General features: G+C 37.9%; 1 long non-coding RNA gene across 1 annotated transcript; it reads right to left on the minus strand.

Moving 5' to 3' along the window:
• Positions 1 to 1,524: 1,524 nt before the first annotated feature.
• On the minus strand, positions 1,525 to 13,331 carry LOC133254426 (uncharacterized). The gene is made up of 3 exons (XR_009738669.1): positions 13,160 to 13,331; positions 4,348 to 4,435; positions 1,525 to 2,160 (listed from the first exon to the last, which is right to left on the minus strand). It is a non-coding gene; the product is annotated as an uncharacterized LOC133254426 (long non-coding RNA).
• Between the last annotated feature and the right edge of the window lie 6,354 nt (positions 13,332 to 19,685).

Below are 19,685 nucleotides of genomic sequence, written 5' to 3' on the forward strand. Positions count from 1 at the left end.
TATTGAGAACAGTTTTGTGCCAGCCATTGTTCACTATCATATTTAATCTGCACAACAGCCCTATGAATTGTCTTCCCTATTTTGCCTAAGTGGAACTGAGATCTGGAACAGTTTTGTTGAATGGTCAATGGCACACATTTAGTTGAGACTAAGATATGCGCTTACATCCTTGACTTCAGAGCCTGAGCTTTGATTCATTCTTCCTTATTGACTTCTGTGACATGGGTACCAAAATACCACTAGATACAGGCTCCAGGAGAGGAGGATCCTTCGTCTTCCTCACTGTTGAGTCACTGTTAGGAGTCTGTGTGTGCAAGTGCACTGCGTGTTTCAGAAGAGATTCTATAATGAAAATACTTTGAAAAGATCTGATTTATACCCACCATTTGGGAGATAATCAAGCACTCTTTATATCGACTGTGTGCCTTCAGGAGAGAGGAATTGTGCCTGGCACTTAGCTGAGGTTCAGTGTATGCCTGTGGATTAATTCACTGAATAATAAATTTATATCAGCTCATTTACAAAAGAATTACTCAGACAGGTAGTGTCTGAGTATCAACGTTTGTGAAAGATCCCAGGTCTATCGTTTCCAGCTTAGTTCAGAGTGACCTTCATTTAACACACTTATTGTTCTTCCCATGTGTATCAGGAGATGAGGAAAAAGCAAAAGGCCTCTGTTAAATACTCAGACATCACACTGGTTGCTTCTTCTTCCCTACTTCCATCCTGGCTGCCAGGGAGCTCAGAGCTAAATGTAGTGCGTGACTGCAGAGCCCAGTTTTACTTATTGTTTGTTTCTGATATAAGATGTTCCCTTCTGAATTACCTGGCTCTGATGCATTTATCTTTATTGTAGGGGTTTTCTTATATCTATGTTTTTCATGCAAAATCCTTAAATTATTTTAAAGAACACAAGTTTATGCATAATAGGCAAATAGATTATAAAATGCTTGCCAGTACTGGCTTTCTTAATGTTGAATTCTCAGACTTCAGGCTCAGTCTGCTGAGGACTGTGGCTATTATTCAATATCTTTGTCCATATTCAGTTTTTGGGAGTGGACTTGTCTGTCTAAATATTCTGTACTTCTGAGGGTCTTAAGGAACTTTTGGAACCTGACTTAGCTTGCCAGAGAACTCCTGCCTTGTTCTGCTCATGTATTTTGCCACTTCTCAGCTACTCCTACTCATGCTAGAGATCCTTTATCCCACTCAGAACCTTGAATATCCAAATCACAAGCTACTAGGGCTGGTTCTTTTTGAAACAAAACCCCTACCACTAAGGAATATAAGGTTACCTTTGTTCACAGAAAATATTTTGATCCAAAATGTAAAGACAGATACCAAATTGTATCCAGATAAGACAAAACATATATTTTCCAAGACAGCCATTTCTGCTTTCAAATTCTAGCTTTAATTTTCACAGTATTTAACTTCTCTGTGCCTCAGTTATCCTAATCTTAAAAATGATCTAATAATATAGGTTGATAGTGATGATTCATTTGAAATAAGAGATGTGAAATGTGACAGTTTTCATATTTTCTCCTCTTATTCTTTCCTATTTGTAAATGGCCACATACATTATATTCTACTTAAGTAGAACATGAATCATCAAACACATTTTCTCTGAATAACAGTTAAAAACTAGGGGTGGAGAAAAAAACAGAAAGAAGAGACTCTTCTATATTTAAGAAGTAATAGAGTTGATTTCGTTGCTTCTGTGAAAATGAAAAGAGCAGTGTATACAGTTCAGGAGGCAGATTTTGACCCCATAGAAGTAGGAAAATTCTAACAATTATAGCTTTCCAACCATTTAATGGCTGTCTCTAAAAGTGACAACCTTCTTTTCACAGGATATATTTGAGCGGATATTCATCTTGCAGGACTGTCAGAGGAGAGTCTTCTGGGTTGAGTGGGAGTTTAGACAACATGCCTTCTAACGGGTGTCTCAAAACACAGCTGCTCAATGTGAGAGCAATCAAGTATGACGTCTTTCTGGGTTTCATGGCTCTATTTATGCCTTTTTGAAGCTAAACCCTTGCTTGAAAAGGCCATTTTTTCCTAGAGAAAAGAGGACCATTCTTCAGTCAAGGGCATGTCTGAAGTTCAAGATCTTTAAGATTTCTTCACATATTAAACATTCACTGGATTCCAGGCATGGTCCTAGATGTGAAAGGGGAACAAAAAGGTATTTCCTTATCTGGATATTATTTTATTTATCTATTCATTCATATATTTGTCATTCTTTCATCTAAAATTACACCTTCTACCTGAATGTTCTAGTGAGTTTATGGCATTGTTCTAGGCTCTGGGGACACACAGATAGAGGCACTGCCTCCATAGATTTCACACTTAAGTGGGAGAGACTGACAACAGAATTTTACAAATTAACAGAATAATTTTAACTCTGGTTTTCCTTTGTACTTTAAACAAAACAAAGGATAAAATATGAAATGTAAAGTGTCAGTCTGAACTCTCTTTCAAAAGGCAGGAGACAGTATCCGTCTTAGACCAAGTCTCTGGCAAGGCTGGTGGACCACAATTGCATCCTTGCCTTCCTCTCCTGCATCTCACAAATGCAGCATTTGTTAGATCGTTATCTTCGTGACATCTTCTTGGTGGGGTCTAAACTGTGATTGTTTAATTTGAACCTTCTTCAAAGAGGGTTCAATGAAGTACAATGAGATAGGTAAAATCACAGTTTTGTTTGGCAAGGCCCAGACCTTCATTATAATGAAAGCTTAGGGTTTCAGTTTTGAGGGTGACAGATCATTACTGCACAAGTTCTGTTAGTTAACTCCACTTTTTCACCTCTTTCAAGTTTGTCTCTTTGTCCATACTTGGATATGCATCAGAGAATGAATAAAGAAAGAGAAATGGGGCCACACTAATAACTAGACCTCGTAATTACTGAGTTCTGATGACATGCCGGGTTCATGGTGTGTTCTTGTGTACGTTATCCTAGGATTTCTTCATAAAAACCCACAAGGTGAGCATGATTATCTCCATTTACACTTGAAGAAAGCAAGCCTTGTGTCATACAATGTGACCCCAGCTCATCCAGCCAGAGACTGCAAAGGGGACAGTGGGACAGAGGCTCAAGGCCTTCCCAGCCTTTCCAGTGAATTTCTTCACCTCTTTCCTGCTGCAGCTTTTGGATGAAACGCAATGTGGATTTAAAGGGTGACTTTGTGTAATATGGCTACAGGGAGCTACCTGCCCTAGAAGTGTGTCACCGCGGGTAGCTTTAGCTGTGTGCGCAGCCACACAGCTATGACAGAGCAGCAGTTTTTCAAAGAGGCAATGTTGCAAGTTTCTCTTAAAAAAGGTTTTCTTTAATGAATATGCCTTTTTGTCTCACTAGGCTGTCAATTTCTTTCTGATTTTTCTCTCTGTGTTTACCTTAAAGAATAAATTCTTTCATCTCCCCTGAATTGGCTTAGTAATTTAGAGGAAAAGCTGGCTGATAAATCATCTCTGTATAGAAGAATGAAACTTCTCTTAATTCAAGGAAAATATTTTAAACTAACTATTTTCTGCCCCCCTCAAAAAAAAAAATATGAGAGGCTATTTCACAAGAATTCCTGACACAAATGTTAGGGTATATGATATTTCTAATCTCTAAATAGAGGCTATCATTGTCTGCATGATTTTACGTTAGTAATGAAAACCCAAGAAAATCAAGGTAAGCATTTTATATGTAGAAATATAATTGGGAAAATAAAAGAAAGGATGGTTAAGCCCCCAGATAAGAATCTGGAGGCAGACTATCAGTGGACAGTTTAATCTATAGCTGTCATCCTTGTTGTTGCTATTTAGTTGCTGCGCTGTGCAGTGCTTAGTTGCTAAGTCATGTCCAACTCTGCAACCTCATGGACTGTAGTCCGCCAGGCTTCTCTGTCCATGGGATTTCCCAGGCAATAATACCGGAGTGGGTTGCCATTTCCTTCTCCAGGGGATCTTCCTGACCCAGGAATCAAACCTGTGTCTCCTGCAATGGCAGGAAGATTCTTTATTGCTAAGCCACCGGGGAAGTCCAGCTATTACCCTTACTCCATTACAAATTCCTGTTCAAAAGTGCATTTAAAGTCTTTTCCTGACCACAGTATCTTTATAAGTATTTCTTTAAAAAATATTTTATTATTCTCATTGTTTTTTATTTTTGGCCATGTCATGCAGTTTGTGAGATCTTAGTTCCCTGATCAAGATTGAACCCATGCCCCATGCATTGGAAGCATACAATCTCTTTTGGGTGGGGGGGAAGGTGGGGGTGCAACTCAATCACTGGAAAACCAGGGAAGCCCCTGACCACAGTATTTAAAGTAATATCTGCATTTTCTATCCCTTTACCTGTTAAAATTCTTTAGCAATTGCCAATTGCTGTTTTAAGTATCTTCTTATTTGCTTATTGTCACATTTCCCCATTGGAATATCAGTTCTGCAACAGAGAAAATATTTTATTTGTTATTTTGTCTACAACACTTAAAAATGGGTCTGATAGAGGTGTAGGTATTCAGAATCTTTTTGATAAATGAATGACTGAATCAATGAAAGTATACCAATGTATTGCAACATAAACCTGTCTATTCAGGTACTAGAATATTATTTGTCTTATGTATACTCTGTCAATAAACCTAGGTAACTTAAGTTGTGCTCAAATTTTGCACACACTTGTGTGTACATTCATATAAAAATCACTATGCCTTATTGTTTTCCACATTAGGTTATACATATAAGTACACGGAAGAAGATGCAAATAATACCATAGTATTGTATGGTTAGTATGATCACAGTTTAGAATCAATAAAATTGGAGCATAAGAACTGATATAACGGGAGGAAAAGGCCTGAAGGAACTTGACCATCTTAGTGAAGCGGGCTTGCTACAGTCTTTTTGACACCAGGCTTTATGTTTGGAGGAAATGTCCAAGTTATAATTACAAAGAGTTGAAAACATAGTCATTGCTTTTTCATTAAATTTTAGTATAGACTTGATCCTATACTACATATCATAGTCTTACGGCTGTTACTTCTATGCTGTGTAAGTCAAAAATCAAAGAACATTTTAGTGTGCTTACTGATCCAAATACATGTTAAGTGTTGTCTGATACAAATAATGTGTTGTACGTTCACTTTCAGTTCATGAAAAAATTAAATATATAAATTTACTATAACTGCTCTTTGATCTATGCTCTTCCTTGTTATTTCCGAATGCCAAGTCAAGAAGATATTGGTGCCTAAGCAGTAGGATTTTAACCAAAAATGGAAACCGGGCTTCTCATGCTGGTGGTCCTTAGATGCTATTATTCATTGGCATTAGGTCTGTCATCCTGACAGGAAGCAGGAAGTGGACAGAAGGGAGCTTTGCAGGTTCTCTGCATCAGACTAAGCCTGGAAGAAGCTCATTGAAATGCACAATCCAAATTCAGTGATTTCAAATGAACCAAGCGCCAGAGAGGATGAAGGGGGTGCAGCCACCTGGAGAAAGACTAGCTGAGTCCTCACAGCTGGCAGTGCATCGTGGTTCCCAGCACCTGATCACTGTGAAACACTTAGGCCCACAGCAAGGTGATATATAGGAAAGATACCTGGGTTCTAGAAACATCTGGACGGTAAGGCTTATATGGGGTAAATGTGGAAATGCTTTGCATGGAATTTAGCAACAGCTAATCTGCAAAAATGTCAGTTGTGTCTAATGGTACCTCCAAAATAATGGGTGTTTGAGGTGCAAACACCAAATAGTCAGACTGTACTTTATGGCTTCTAGAAATAAGGTTTTTAAATGCAGTTCACATATGTGCATAAATGTGTGCATCATGTTGGTGCCTAGGTCTCAAGAGTAAGAAATAATTCCTGTAACAGAGACTGTAAATAATGACTAAAATGTAAAGGTTTTGAAGGCTAGGATTATGGTGTATCCTTCTTTGGTAAGTCTCAACACCACCTAGCAGAAGGTTGAATATTGAATGATTGTCTGCTGAACCAGATTTAATTGATAGAGGAAAAAATATGAGGAGTTCCTGGTGAATTTTTCCATACATTTTCTGATTTACAGATGTTTTCCAGATTCTTAGAATAACAATCAAGAGGGGATATGTTATCTTGCAATAACAAATAACCCCCAAAGCTTACTAACCAAAAAGTTTTCTTGCACATTCATGTTCCATGTCTGTGGTGGGCCAGTTGCCCTCTGTTCCTCTTTGTTCTGGGACCTAGGCTGTTGGAGTGTCCCTGTTCTAGAATATTGCCAGACTTATATCAGAGGGACAAGAGTGTGGTGGAAATACAGGATACTTTTCAAAACTTCAGTTTTGATGTGTCACATGCTACTTCATCAGTCAAAGAAACTTACATGACCACTCTAGAAGTATAATCCTTTTGCTTGGGAGGGGGCAGTGCCAGTTTCATGCCCAAATCTAAAGTCACAGGGAAGTAAAAATTTCCCCTAGCCCCCTCAGGACAGCAGCAAATACACTGACCAGTAATAAAGCTTACTACAGTATAAAATAGCAAACACCTTCTCCCAACAACAGAAGAGAAGACTCTACACATGGACATCACCAGATGGCCAACACTGAAATCAGATTGATTGTATTCTTTTCAGCCAAAGATGGAGAAGCTATATACAGTCAGCAAAAACAAGACAGGGAGCTCACTCTGGCTCAGATCATAAACTTCTTATTGCCAAACATAGATTTAAATTGAAGAAAGTCGGGAAACCCACTAGACCATTCAGGTATGACCTAACTCAAACCCCTATTGACTATAAGTGGAAGTGACAAATAGATTTAAGGGACTAGATCTGATAGACAGAGTGCCTGATGAACTATGGATGGAAGTTCATGACACTGTACAGGAGACAGGGATCAAGACCATCCCCAAGAAAAGAAATGCAAAAAAGCAAAATGACTGTCTTAGAAGGCCTTACATATAGCTGTGAAAAGAAGACAAGCCAAAAGCAAAGGAGAAAAGGAAAGATATACCCATTTGAATGCAGAGTTCCAAAGAATAGCAGAGATAAGAAAGCCTTCCTCAGTGATCAGTGAAAAGAAATAGAGGAAAATAATATAATGGGAAAGACTAGAGATCTCTTCAAGAGAATTGGAGATACCAAGGGAACATTTCATGCAAAGATGGGCTCAATAAAGGACAGAATGGTATGGACCTAATAGAAGGAGAAGATATTAAGAAGAGGTAGCAAGAATACATAGAAGAACCATACAAAAAAGATCTTCATGACCCAGATAATCACAATGGTATGATCACTCACCTAGGCCAGACATCCTGGAATGCGAAGTCAAGTGGGCCTTAGGAAGTATCACTACAAAAAAACCTAGTGGAGGTGATGGAATTCCAGTTGAGCTCTTTCAAATCCTGAAAGATGGTGCTGTGAAAGTGCTGCATTCAATATGCCAGCAAATTTGGAAAACTCAGCAGTGGCCACAGGACTAGAAAAGGTCAGTTTTCATTCCAACCCCTAAGAAAGGCAATGCCAAAGAATGCTCAAACTACCACACAATTGCATTCATCTCACATGCTAGCAAAGTAATGCTCACAATTCTCCAAGCCAGGCTTCAACAGTACGTGAAGCATGAACTTCCAGGTGTTCAAGCTGGTTTTAGAAAAGGCAGAGGAACCAGAGATCAAATTGTCAATATCTGCTGGATCATCAAAAAAGGAAGAGAGTTCCAGAAAAACGTCTATTTCTGCTTTATTGACTATGCCAAAGCCTTTGACTGTGTAGATCACAATAAACTGTGGAATATTCTTCAGTAGATGGGAATACCCAACCACCTGACCTGCCTCTTGAGAAATCTATATGCAGATCAGGAAGCAACAGTTAGGACTGGACATGGAACAATAGATTGGTTCCAAATAGGAAAAGGAGTGAGTCAAGGCTGTACATTGTTACCCTACTTATTTAATTTATATGCAGAATACATCATGAGAAACACTGGGCTGGAGGAAGCATAAGGTGAAATCAAGATTGCTGGAAGAAATATCAATAACCTCAGATATGCAGATGACACCACCCTTATGGCAGAAAGCAAAGAAGAACTAAAGGGCCTCTTGATGAAAGTGAAAGAGGAGAGTGAAAAAGTTGGCTTAAAGCTCAACATTCAGAAAACAAAGATCATGACATCTGGTCCTAATACTTCATGGCAAATAGATGGAGAAACAGTTGCAGACTACTTTTTTTGGGCTCCAAAATCACTGCAGATGGTGACTGCAGCCATGAAATTAAAAGATGCATACTCCTTGGAAGAAAAGTTATGACCAAACTAGACAGCAAATTAAAAGGCAGAGACATTACTTTGCCAACAAAGGTATGTCTAGTCAAGGCAATGGTTTTTCCAATAGTCATGTATGGATGAGAGAGTTGCACAAAGAAACCTGAGCACCAAAGAATTAATGCTTTTGAACTGTGGTGTTGGAGAACACTCTCGAGAGTTCCTTGGACTGCAAGGAGATCCAACCAGTCCATCCTAAAGGAAATCAGTCCTGAATGTTCATTGGAAGGACTGACGTTGAAGCTGAAACTCTAATACTTTGGCCACCTGATGTGAAGAACTTACTCATTTAAAAAGACCCTGATGCTGGGAAAGATTGAAGGCAAGAGGAGAAGGGGATGACAGAGGATGTGATGGATGGATGGCATCACTGAGTCAATGGAGTTGAGTTTGAGTAAACTCTGGGAGTTGGTGATGGACAGGGAGGCCTGGCGAGGTGCAGTCCATGGGGTCACAAAGAGTCGGACATGACTGAGCAACTGAACTGACTGACTGACAGTTTAAAAAATGAAACCAAATATCCATCCTGAAAATAAAAGCAAATTAAAGTTAAAAAAAAAAAAAGAATTCCTATACTACCTTCTTGAAATGTAATGTTTAAACTAAATTAACATCACAATAGTTTTATACACTTTATACTTTTATATTTGTGAGGATATTTTGTGACCCCAATGTTTATTTGTAATACTAACTCAATATCTACTATCTTCTTATGCTAATTTTCAACCTTTCCTCACTTTACTGAAAGTCTGGTTCTCCATAGTTAAACTAAGAAAATCCACTTAATAAGAAATTCAGCATGTCATCTTGATTAATGAAGAAAATGGATGGAAAATTCTCGAATATCACTCTTCCAAGTAGTGCCTACTGCAGATGAGGACTTGAAATCTCTCAGCTCAACTTAGCATCTCCTTTTTGTCAGCTACACCAGAGTTGAGTAGTTAGCTGAAAACTCATTGATGGTAGTAAGTAAAATATTTTTGTCACAAATTATAAGTAAGTTACCTTATTTCCCATGAAGGTTTATCCTAAGAACCATGTCCTGCATCCTGCCTAGGAATGTTAGCTTTATTTTTCTATCAACATTTAACCTTCTGCCTCTTCACTACACTCCATGAACCAGGTAATAATGATATCACTTATTTTGGTTTCTCTTAAGAAAGTGTTTTGAAATTGGTTCACTCCTTCCTGCCACTCCCCCTTCCCCTCTTCTGTTGCTTACTCAGAACTTATAGGAATGCAACCACAGCCAAGATCTCCAAATGAGGTGTGATTGCTTTCCTCAGAAAATTACTTCACACTTTAATTATTTTTTCTGACATTTTCACCAATAAATAATCACACATTTTCAAACAGCACAACATAGAGTGTGAACTCTGAGCCTGGAGGTTAGGAAGTCCTTCATTTATCTCTGTCTACATGATCTGAGTTATTGGTTACTTGCTTTTCAACGAAGACCCATTATAGAAAAATTATATTCCAAGGTAGTCATGTCTAATGAATTTTGCTTAATCTTAGCTTACATTTGATTTGCTAAATTCCACTCATGGCATATTTCTCTCCCTTTTTTTTTTTTCCATGGGTAGAAGCTGCAGATTTTCCTGAAGAGCTATTGTAGTTCAATATGGCTGTCTTCCTTGACATTTACATGCATCTCAACTTTATTTATTTTTCTGCATAGTACCTAGCTGCCTGGCTAGAGAAATGAAGATCGCACATTCAGCAATTTATGCAATCCCAGCCACAAGACTATTTTACTGTCTGTTGAATAATTAGCAATGTGCGTGAAGATAGAATATACAGTAACTTGCCTGACTTTGGGCAAAAAAGATTAGAATGACAAATAGTCAGACTCTAGGGTCAAATGCTTTGCCAGTAGTTGCATATGTTTATGCCAAAATACATAAAGAAATGTCACTTCAGCACATGAGTGATGACAAACACTCCAAGTGGGGCTGCAGTTCATCAATCATTTCAAATGCGCAGATTGGGTTTACCTATATAAACAAAAGCAATAAAACTACTCAAAGCCTCACCTTAAACAATTCAAGCATGACATAAACACTGTTACTGCACAGTCAAGCCCCATTTTACTTGAGAAGCAGTCAGAAAGGACCCGGCAAACTGTGATTTATTAAGATTAATAAAGCACGTCTTTAATAAAAAAAAGTTCGGCTAATATTTTGCATAAATATGGGAATCTCATTCAGCATCGTAGCACATCAGAAAGTATATGCGGCAGGGAGTATGATTAATGAACCTTAAAACTGTGGATTCACAGTCATTCTCAACAAAGTTTCAGGTTCAGGGTGGGGAGCAGAGAGAAAGCTTGAAGCAAGACTCCACAACAGGTAGGTTGCTCTGGGCTCAATTTTAATGATTCATTAAAAAGAAGGTGACTTAATAAAACTATCACATGTTTTCAAGTCATTATTTTCTCCCCAGGATGCTTTTCGAAATATGGATCTTTTAAACTCCTGCTAATGTTTTTGGAGAATGAATACTATATTTTTTTCCCTCCTTGATAAAGAGAAGGCCAGAAATTTCAAGGTCGTGGATTACAGAGCAGAACTGAAAATCAGAAGTTCATTCAAGGTTACAGACCTTGAATTGGGGTTTGTTTTTTTGAGAAGGTGCATTGTCATCATGAGGAATTATAATTTGCTCATGTACTTACATTCTTGTTTTCCTCTTCCACCGGAGTTGCTGTGTCTGACACTAATTCTATGATTGGCTCTTTAGAAGATATAGAACAGATGTGTGAGGCAGCAATACCAGTGTTGTATAATTAAAGAAAATTCTGCTCAGAGAAGGTAACACCATCTACAAATAATGATGGCTCTTCTAGGTCTGCGCATAGACAAGTTAAATGTTTCAGATCCTGACACGAGAGACTCAGTTTAGTTGACTTGTATACTCTCTCAAATTTGAACTCAAGTTTAACAAAAATGTGAATAGGATTCTCTCTTAATTTCATTGAATTTTTAAGGTGTAATTGAATGACAAAGGGGAGAACTCCCTGTTCTGGGTATAATTGAAAGATCAGATGCTTCTGACAAGTTTTTCTTCTGATTTGGCCAATTTAGTAGATTCTGAGGAGTTTAAAGAATTCAGAGATTTACCCCCATATCTGAAGTGAACCAAATCTCTTATAAGAAGTCATTTTGTTGTTCTTGCCTCCTAAGTGGTGGAAGCAAACTTGGTGGGCTTTGAGATATTTCTCTGATGGTATGGGAAAGCAGGACTGACCTGATGATAATATTTAAACAGAAAAGTTGATTGAAATAAACTTTTCAAACACCCCCAAAATTATAGAAAAAATAAGAAATACATCCTTAGGGATGACAAAGGAATGGTTCTTTAAAATGACTATTTGGACATTCATATGCTATTACTAATTTAACATATCAACAGTTCTCCACAGTCCTTGGAAAAAACAGTGCATTAAACTACAATGAGTATTACCTCACACCAGTCAGAAGAGCATCATCAAAAAATTTGCAAACAATAAATGCCAAAGAGAGTGTGGAGAAAAGGGAACCCTCTTGCACCTTGGGTGGGAATGAAAATTGATATAGCCACTATGGAGAATAGTTTGGAGGTTCCTTAAAAAGCTAAAAATAGAACTATCATATTCTATGTGCCCACTACTGGGCATAAAAAAAGGCACATGCACCCCAATGTTCATCGCAGCACTGTTTACAATAGCCAGGACATGGAGGCAACCAAACGTCCATCCACAGATGAGTGGATAAAGATACAGTATATATATACAACGGAATGTTACTCAGTTATATAAAGGAATTTGAGTCATATATAAACATAGGTAAATATAAATATATGTACTTATATTTATATAAATATAAATTTGAGTCAGTTGTAGTGAGGTGGATGAACCTAGAGCCTGTTATACAGAGTGAAATAAGTCAGAAAGAATGAACAAGTATGTTAAGGCATATATGTGGAATCTAGAAAAACAGTATGGATCAACCTATTTGCAGGGCAGGAATAGGGAAGCAGACATTGAGAACATATGTGTGGATATGGTGGGAGGAAGCAGGGTGGGAGGAATTGGGAGATTGAGACTGATATATATATATACACACACTGTGCTCATTCACTCATTCATGTCCAACTCTTTGCAACCCCATGGACTGTAGCCCTCCAGGGTCCTCTGTCCATGTGGATTCTCCAGACAATACTGGAGTGGATAGTCAGGCCCTCCTCCAGGGGATCTTCCCAACCCAGGGATTGAACTCAGGTCTCCTGCGTTGTGGGGCAGATTCTTTACCATCTGAGCCACCAGGGAAGCCCATATATATACACTACCATGTGTGAAATAGACAGCTAGTAGGAACCCCTTTATAGCACTGGAAGCTCAGCTCAGTGTTCTGTGGTGACCTAGATGGGTAGGATTGGCAGGGGTTTGGGGGGAGATCCAAATGGAAGGGGATATGTATATACATATAGCTAATTCAGTTCATTGTATGGCAGTAGTTAACACAACATTGTAAAGCAACTATACACCAATAAATTAAAGACAACAACAATAACAAAAAGAACAGTCTTTTGTAGGGGCTATTGCTTATATCATAGGATGTTTAGCAGCATCCCTGGTCTTTACCCATTACATGCCAATAGTCTCTGTTCTTGAGCTGTAACAACCACAACTGTCTCTCGACATTGCCAAACATCCTCACAAAAAGCGATGGGGAGCAAGACCACCCATGCGTGGGAAATACTGGCATAATGAGAAAAGGTATAAATGTCCATGCGTGAGTATGTTATTAAGTTAGTAACTGCTGAGGTATCTGGGACTCTGTTTTGCTGGGGACCCTCTGAAGTGCATAAAATGAATTCTAATTTGCTCACCTTCAGGATGGAAGAAGGCTGTATTTAGCCATTTTCTCACATCTGTTGTTTGTCAAGGATCACGCTATGGGGAGTTGACTCCTTGTACCCCTTTGTGCTTATGTCAGAATGGCTTGGTTAGTTCACACAGGCATCTCATAAGACATCACAGAAGACCTGGGTCAAAAATAAGGAGGTGGTGTGAACAGGTGTTTCTGGTTATACCTGTGCCAGATTGGTTGATGACACAGCCATGGTTGGAGTAGAAGGTAGATAGGGGGAAGTTGTGTCCAAAGTGTCACATACAGCCCACAGACACATTGTGCTACTATTCTAGACTTTTGAACTTTTGAGGGGCACAGCTATGGGAACCACAGGAAAAAAAATACTTTGGATTGCAATTCAGCGCTCTGGTCATTATTTTTCCTCTCTGTATGCATTGAAAGACTTATTTGAGTGTATATTGGAGAAGGCAATGGCACCCCACCCCAGTACTCTTGCCTGGAAAATCCCATGGACGGAGGAGCCTGGTGGGCTGCAGTCCATGGGGTCGCTAAGGGTCGGACACGACTAGGCGACTTCACTTTCACTTTTCACTTTCCTGCATTGGAAAAGGAAATGGCAACCCACTCCAGTGTTCTTGCCTGGAGAATCCCAGGGACGGGGGAGCCTGGTGGGCTGCCGTCTATGGGGTTGCACAGGGTCCGACATGACTGAAGCGACTTAGCAGCAGCAGCAGCATGGGTGTATATGTGTAACATATTTGTTTTATGTATGTTTAGAACATACTTGTTTTATCTGGAGAAAACAAGAGAACAACTTGAAGGGCCAAGGAGACACGGAAAGTATCCACAGGGTAGAATGTGCCAAAAATAGAGATACTGCACTGAAATTAATATTCACCTTAGTCAATGACTTGGGATTTTGCCCTTTAATTCATGCTTTTAAAATGCATTTAAATTATATCAGGTAAGAGAAACACATAGAATTTGTGTCAAATTTTCACAGAGTAGTGAAAAGTGAGGTACATAAAGATAATACAAAAAGTATAAAATCCAATTAAAATTTCCCAGGAAATTTTCAGCCAGAATATATTTAGTAAAAAAAAAAAAAGACATAATCACAATTTTTCAAAGAAAATTTACATTCGTACTTGATTTTGTTTCTTTCCTAAAATAAATTAGTTCATCAGATGTACATTTCACTAAATGTTATATATTTACAATGCTAAAAGACAAGAATGTATGCATATATAGGTATACACCTATGTGTGCATTTATATACATGCTCAGAATTCTCTCCCACTTTTCATTTAGCTTATTAAAAATGAATACAATCAGACTCTGAGCTCCAGGACCCTCTAAGAGCTTATAGCCTGTAGCAGCTTTCAAGATATAACTGTCTTCAACCAGAGGAGTTCTGACTTCTCGGTCAGACTGTTTGAAGTTTCCAAGGCTTGGGGAGAGGGTGGTCTTTTCAGAAAAAGCCAGCATTTCAAAGAAAAGACATACCTTTTTTCCCCCTCTTTAGTGCCAAGATTTGAAAATCGCTCTGAAGAGGTGGGGAAAGATCTTCCCTTTAAAATGTAGTATTTCTCTGAAGAGACCCATTCCTCTGCTTGGCAGACTCCCCACGTGTTCTCTGACAAGTTCTCTATGCTAAGAGGCTCTGGGTCATACCCCGAACCAGCTATTTGAACTGGGTTCTTCTTATAATAAAAACTTAAAATCAGTTATCACGAGAGTCCCATTCTGCAGGAAGTTTATTTTCCCAACATACGAATTGTGTTGGAATGACACCCATTCATTGGTTAAAGTAGATTATTTATTTTAAATACCTATAATCTACTTTTTCTATCTGTATTTGGCAATTCTTATTTAAAGGGAAGATGTAATTTAAGTTTGTTAAACCACAGTACATTGTAATATAGTATTTTTCTTTCCAAATCCCCAATGAAACCTAGTGTCTGGAACCTTACCTGACTTTGGCCAAGCGAGTTAACCTTTTGAGTTGGATTTTCTAATCTGTCAGATGAAGCCATGTCACAACTTTGTTGTGGAAATTAAATGACATAGTGTCTATACAGTATCTGGCACAGAGAAATCATGGTCTGTGTTAGTATCCGCAACAGTCATGAAATATCCCTTTACTGCAGCATTTCAAGCCTCATTTTCTTTATTTGTGAAACAGCAAAGAGCACCTACTTAAGAATGTTGTGGAAAGAATAAATAAAGGAATTAATAGAAGGCAGTTGGCACAGGACTTGCTTGATGATAATTGCTCCATGTGTACTAAGTAAGGAGTGGTATTAGTTAAGAGTAGTTACATAACAACTTTGTTATCACCTAACAAATCTAAGGAGCATCTAAAACATGTATGATATTGTGTTAGGTTATGGGGGTTGGAGTGTTAGAAATCATTAGTGTTTTCTTTTAAGTGTTGAAATTTTAAAAAATTATTTATTTATTTGGGTGCATTGAGTCTTAATTGTGGCATACAGGATATTTGTCATGTCATGAGGGATCATTTTCGCTGTGCATGGACTATAGTTGTGATTGGGGTGGGGGCAGTCTTAGTTACTCCGTGGAATATGGGATCTTAGTTACCTAACAGGGATTGAACCCACATCCCCTGCATTACAAGGTTGATTCTTAACCACTGGACCACCAGAGAAGTCCCAAGCATTGGCTTTTAAGGACCCAGGGCATATATGTATGGGCGATAAAGACTGTGATGAATCAGTATATCATTAACAAATGACTAATACAGACTTTAAGTGACATAGGAGTAGCAAAGAAGGAGAAATCATTGTAGGAGTATTTCAGGAAGGTGACATTTCAGTTAAGAAGAATTGACAAAATGATAGTAATGTATAATGTGATTTGGGGAAATAAAGGATCGACCAATTTGTGTAGGACAAGAGATCATGTAAGGGACTCATGAGAACCAAGGCTGGGAAAATGAGGGATTCAATCATGAGAAACCTTGGGGCCAGGCTGAGAAGTTTTACTTTCTGGGTCGGGGGGAGAGAATGTCAGTGGAAGGGGTTAGAAAGACTGACACACAGACAGAAAATTAGGAAGATTGGGAACAACATATTTCATTTTTTTCCTTGAAATTTCTCAGCCTATTAAAAACTCATCAACAATAAATATATGAGCTGGTAATTATTGCTTATTTATAATTTCAAATAGAGCTCTTAAAGTTTAATTTTAAGAAATTGACTTTTCTTAAAAAATATTGCAAAGTATGTACCTGGGGTAACTAGTTTTCTCTCTAGTTTACGTGGGGACACATTTCTCCTCTCTCTGCCCCCTCTTTTATCCTCTCTACTTTTGTCTTTGTCTCAGAGAGAGATAGAGCCTTTTATTCAAGAAGAGTCCCCTTGTGAGAACTGAATAAGAATAACTAATAAACTTCTGCAACAGATTATAGAGTTTTTGACAAAATTAACAGAGCACTCTAGGAAAAAATCAGGAGGAGACTAAAGGTCAAGGAGAATAAAGAGAAAGAAACAGAATCAAGTGGTACGCACCATACCAATTTGGAAGAACAAAACCAAGGAGTAGACATTTGAGCTATAAAAATAAAACTAGCTCTACTTGTGTAAGATTAAAGCTAAAAAATTTTGAGACAAAACATAACCAGGTGAAGTCTTCCTTTCCTGGAACTGTCCAGTGTAACTTGGACATAGACAAGCATGATCACCAATGGTGTACTCAGTCAATGAACATGTATTATCAAGGATCCTTTTATACTCCATTCTATGGGCAGTGGTAGAAAAGATTTGCCCTCAGCATTTAGTCATAAATTAAAAAAATGAAAAGATAGATGTCTTAGCTTGCTTGGGCGGTCATGACAAAAGACTGTAGATTTGGTGGCTGAAATATGGGAAACCTATATTCTCACACTTTTGAATGCTGGAAAGTCCAAGATAAAAATTTCAGCAGGATGTGGTTCCTGGTGAGGGCTCTCTTACAGGCCTGCAGATGACCACCTTCTCTTTACACTCTAATATGGTAGAAATAGAGAGCTCTCTTGTGTCTTCCTCTTTATACCAAGCCTCAGCCCTATGGGGTCATTTAAACTTAGTGACTTCCTTATAGGCCCTGTCTCCAAGAACAGTCACATTGAGGGTTAGGGCTTCAACATATGAACTGGGGTGGAGTGTGTGGGCAAAATTCAGTCAATGGTCCAAATTATAGTTTGATAAATAACAACCAGTGTGTCTTTGAGTTGATCATTTAAACTTCATGAGCCTCGGATCACTCACGTTTAGCAAGGGGTGGGATGGAGGAGTATTGCTGAGCTAGACATTTCTGAAGATGCTTTTAGATGTAATATTTTCAGATTCCATCATTAAGAATTTTGGCATAAATTGGCTTTATAGATTCATGCAATCTATCAAATAGTCAGACTGCAGAAACAAAGAGTAATCTGAAAATGTCTAAGAGATGATCAAGCTTAAAATAAAGCAAGAGAAAAGGAGAGAAACTTTGGTGCAGCCAATAGAAGTGCAATTGCAAGTATTATGGTATTGCTGCCAACAGCTGGAAAGGGGTGATGGTAGCAGCAGATGGACTGGGCTAGTGGGCTTCAAGTTGAGATGTGATTGCTCATTTAGTTAAAAAAAAAGCCTAGATTTTTGTTGCCAAAATTCTATCCTTTTTGGAAAACAAAACAAAACAAAACAAAAAACAAACATTCTAATCAGTCTTTTTATATGGGAACAAAAGTGCAATACCATCTTTCACAACTGGAATTTGACTCACTCTTACCATTAATCTTTGGATGCACATTTTTATTGAGAACAACTAATTCTTTGCCAGTATCATTGCCAGTTTGGTGAAATTCAGATCACTTTCTATAAACAAACTACAAAACTAAAAAGAAACAATTACAAGGAACTTGCCAGAGAGACATCGATAATGATAGGGATAAATCATGTTCAAGATAATTTAAACTTGTAAGTGAAGGAGTAATTTCTAGTTGGTGGAAAAACTTTGAAACTTAAGCATTTTGGGTCCAGTGAAAAAAAATATGACAGTGACTGTTATAACACTTTTTTGTACTACATTGAATTCTCTAATATTAGAAAGCCAAGAACATATTTAATAAAGCCACTGTTTTCTGTTATGTTAGAGCTACCAGAATCCATGCCCAGACCAAAAAAACCAAGGTCACTGACAGCACTGAGGAAAAGGGAGAGGCAGTTCCTAGAGACAAAGGTGAGAAGCTCAGCAGTGCAGAAGTAAGAGATACTGGATGGATTTTCTCCACCCAGCATCCTAACTGGTCAGTCATAATACCTTCTGCCTCTTTAAGGTAACTATTTATTTGCCCTGCGATGGACTGAGAACATTTGCTTTAGCTTAAAGGAAAAAAAAAAGAATGTGTGCTCTAATGGAAGAATCAAATTATATCAGAAAAGGAAGCACTTTAAGCTTTATTGCTGTAGATCACTCTGCCTCCAGCTGTGAAACTGATTGATGTTTAAAACCCCTGAGGCACTGGCAGCTGTGGTAGCTGATTCAAATAAGAAAAAAAAATGTATGTGAGTGTGCATGTGGGTGTGAGTGAATGAGTGTGTAAGCATGTGGAGGCGGGTTAAGAAACTAGGTAAAATTTATTTTCATAACTATCTAAAGATTCTCTGTAAAATTCTTCTAAAATGGATGGAAAGAAACAAACTTAAATTATTTAATAGATATCTATTTAGATAAAATAAAAAATGTATGTATATATATTCCAATGAAGAGTATACTGGGAGCTATATAATCTTTCTATATATATATATGTATATATACATATATACATCTGTCTCTCTCTATATATATGTGGGTATATATACATATGTATATATATGTTTGTGTATGTATATATACACATATAAAGAGAGAGAGAGAGGGAGAGAGACAGATGAGAGAGAAAGAGAGCTATGTGGTCAATTAGATGAATGCTTTGCTTTTATGCCACTAAAAAAGAAGGCAGACGAGTAGTTAAAGAATAAACGTTAAGGTTCTCGGTCTTATTTAATATATACTAACCCAGTTTAGGACAGGGAAAGTTTCAGTAAATGATTGCAAGGTATAATTGAATTGAATCAGAAAGACACCTAGAGTAGAAGGAATGCTTTGCTCTTGCTTTCCTAATGCTAGGCTTAGACCCAAGGAATATCAAATATATGAAGAAGAACAAGGCACTGCTGGGAGGGACTTTTACCCATCAAATAACAAATATTTGTTAAATGTCCACGTTTCACCCAGAATTACACCTGGAAATGCAAAGGCTGGGTATGGATAATTTTTTGCCCCCATGTTCTAGGTGAGTACTCAAGGAGAACATACATATTGGGTTTATATTTGCATAAAACACGTCATGCCTTTAACTATCTCCTGAAAAATCCACAAGTTTCCCCCACATGTCCACTCTTTTGTGCTCAATCCAAGAGAATGAAGGTATGATATGACAAAGATACTTTCCTTTTTATTGGAGTAATGGAAAAAAAAATGAGAGTAGGTATTTGTTGTGTATGTGGGAAATCCTG

The sequence above is a fragment of the Bos javanicus genome, chromosome 9 (genome assembly GCF_032452875.1).
Source record: "Bos javanicus breed banteng chromosome 9, ARS-OSU_banteng_1.0, whole genome shotgun sequence".
Lineage (NCBI taxonomy): Eukaryota > Metazoa > Chordata > Mammalia > Artiodactyla > Bovidae > Bos > Bos javanicus.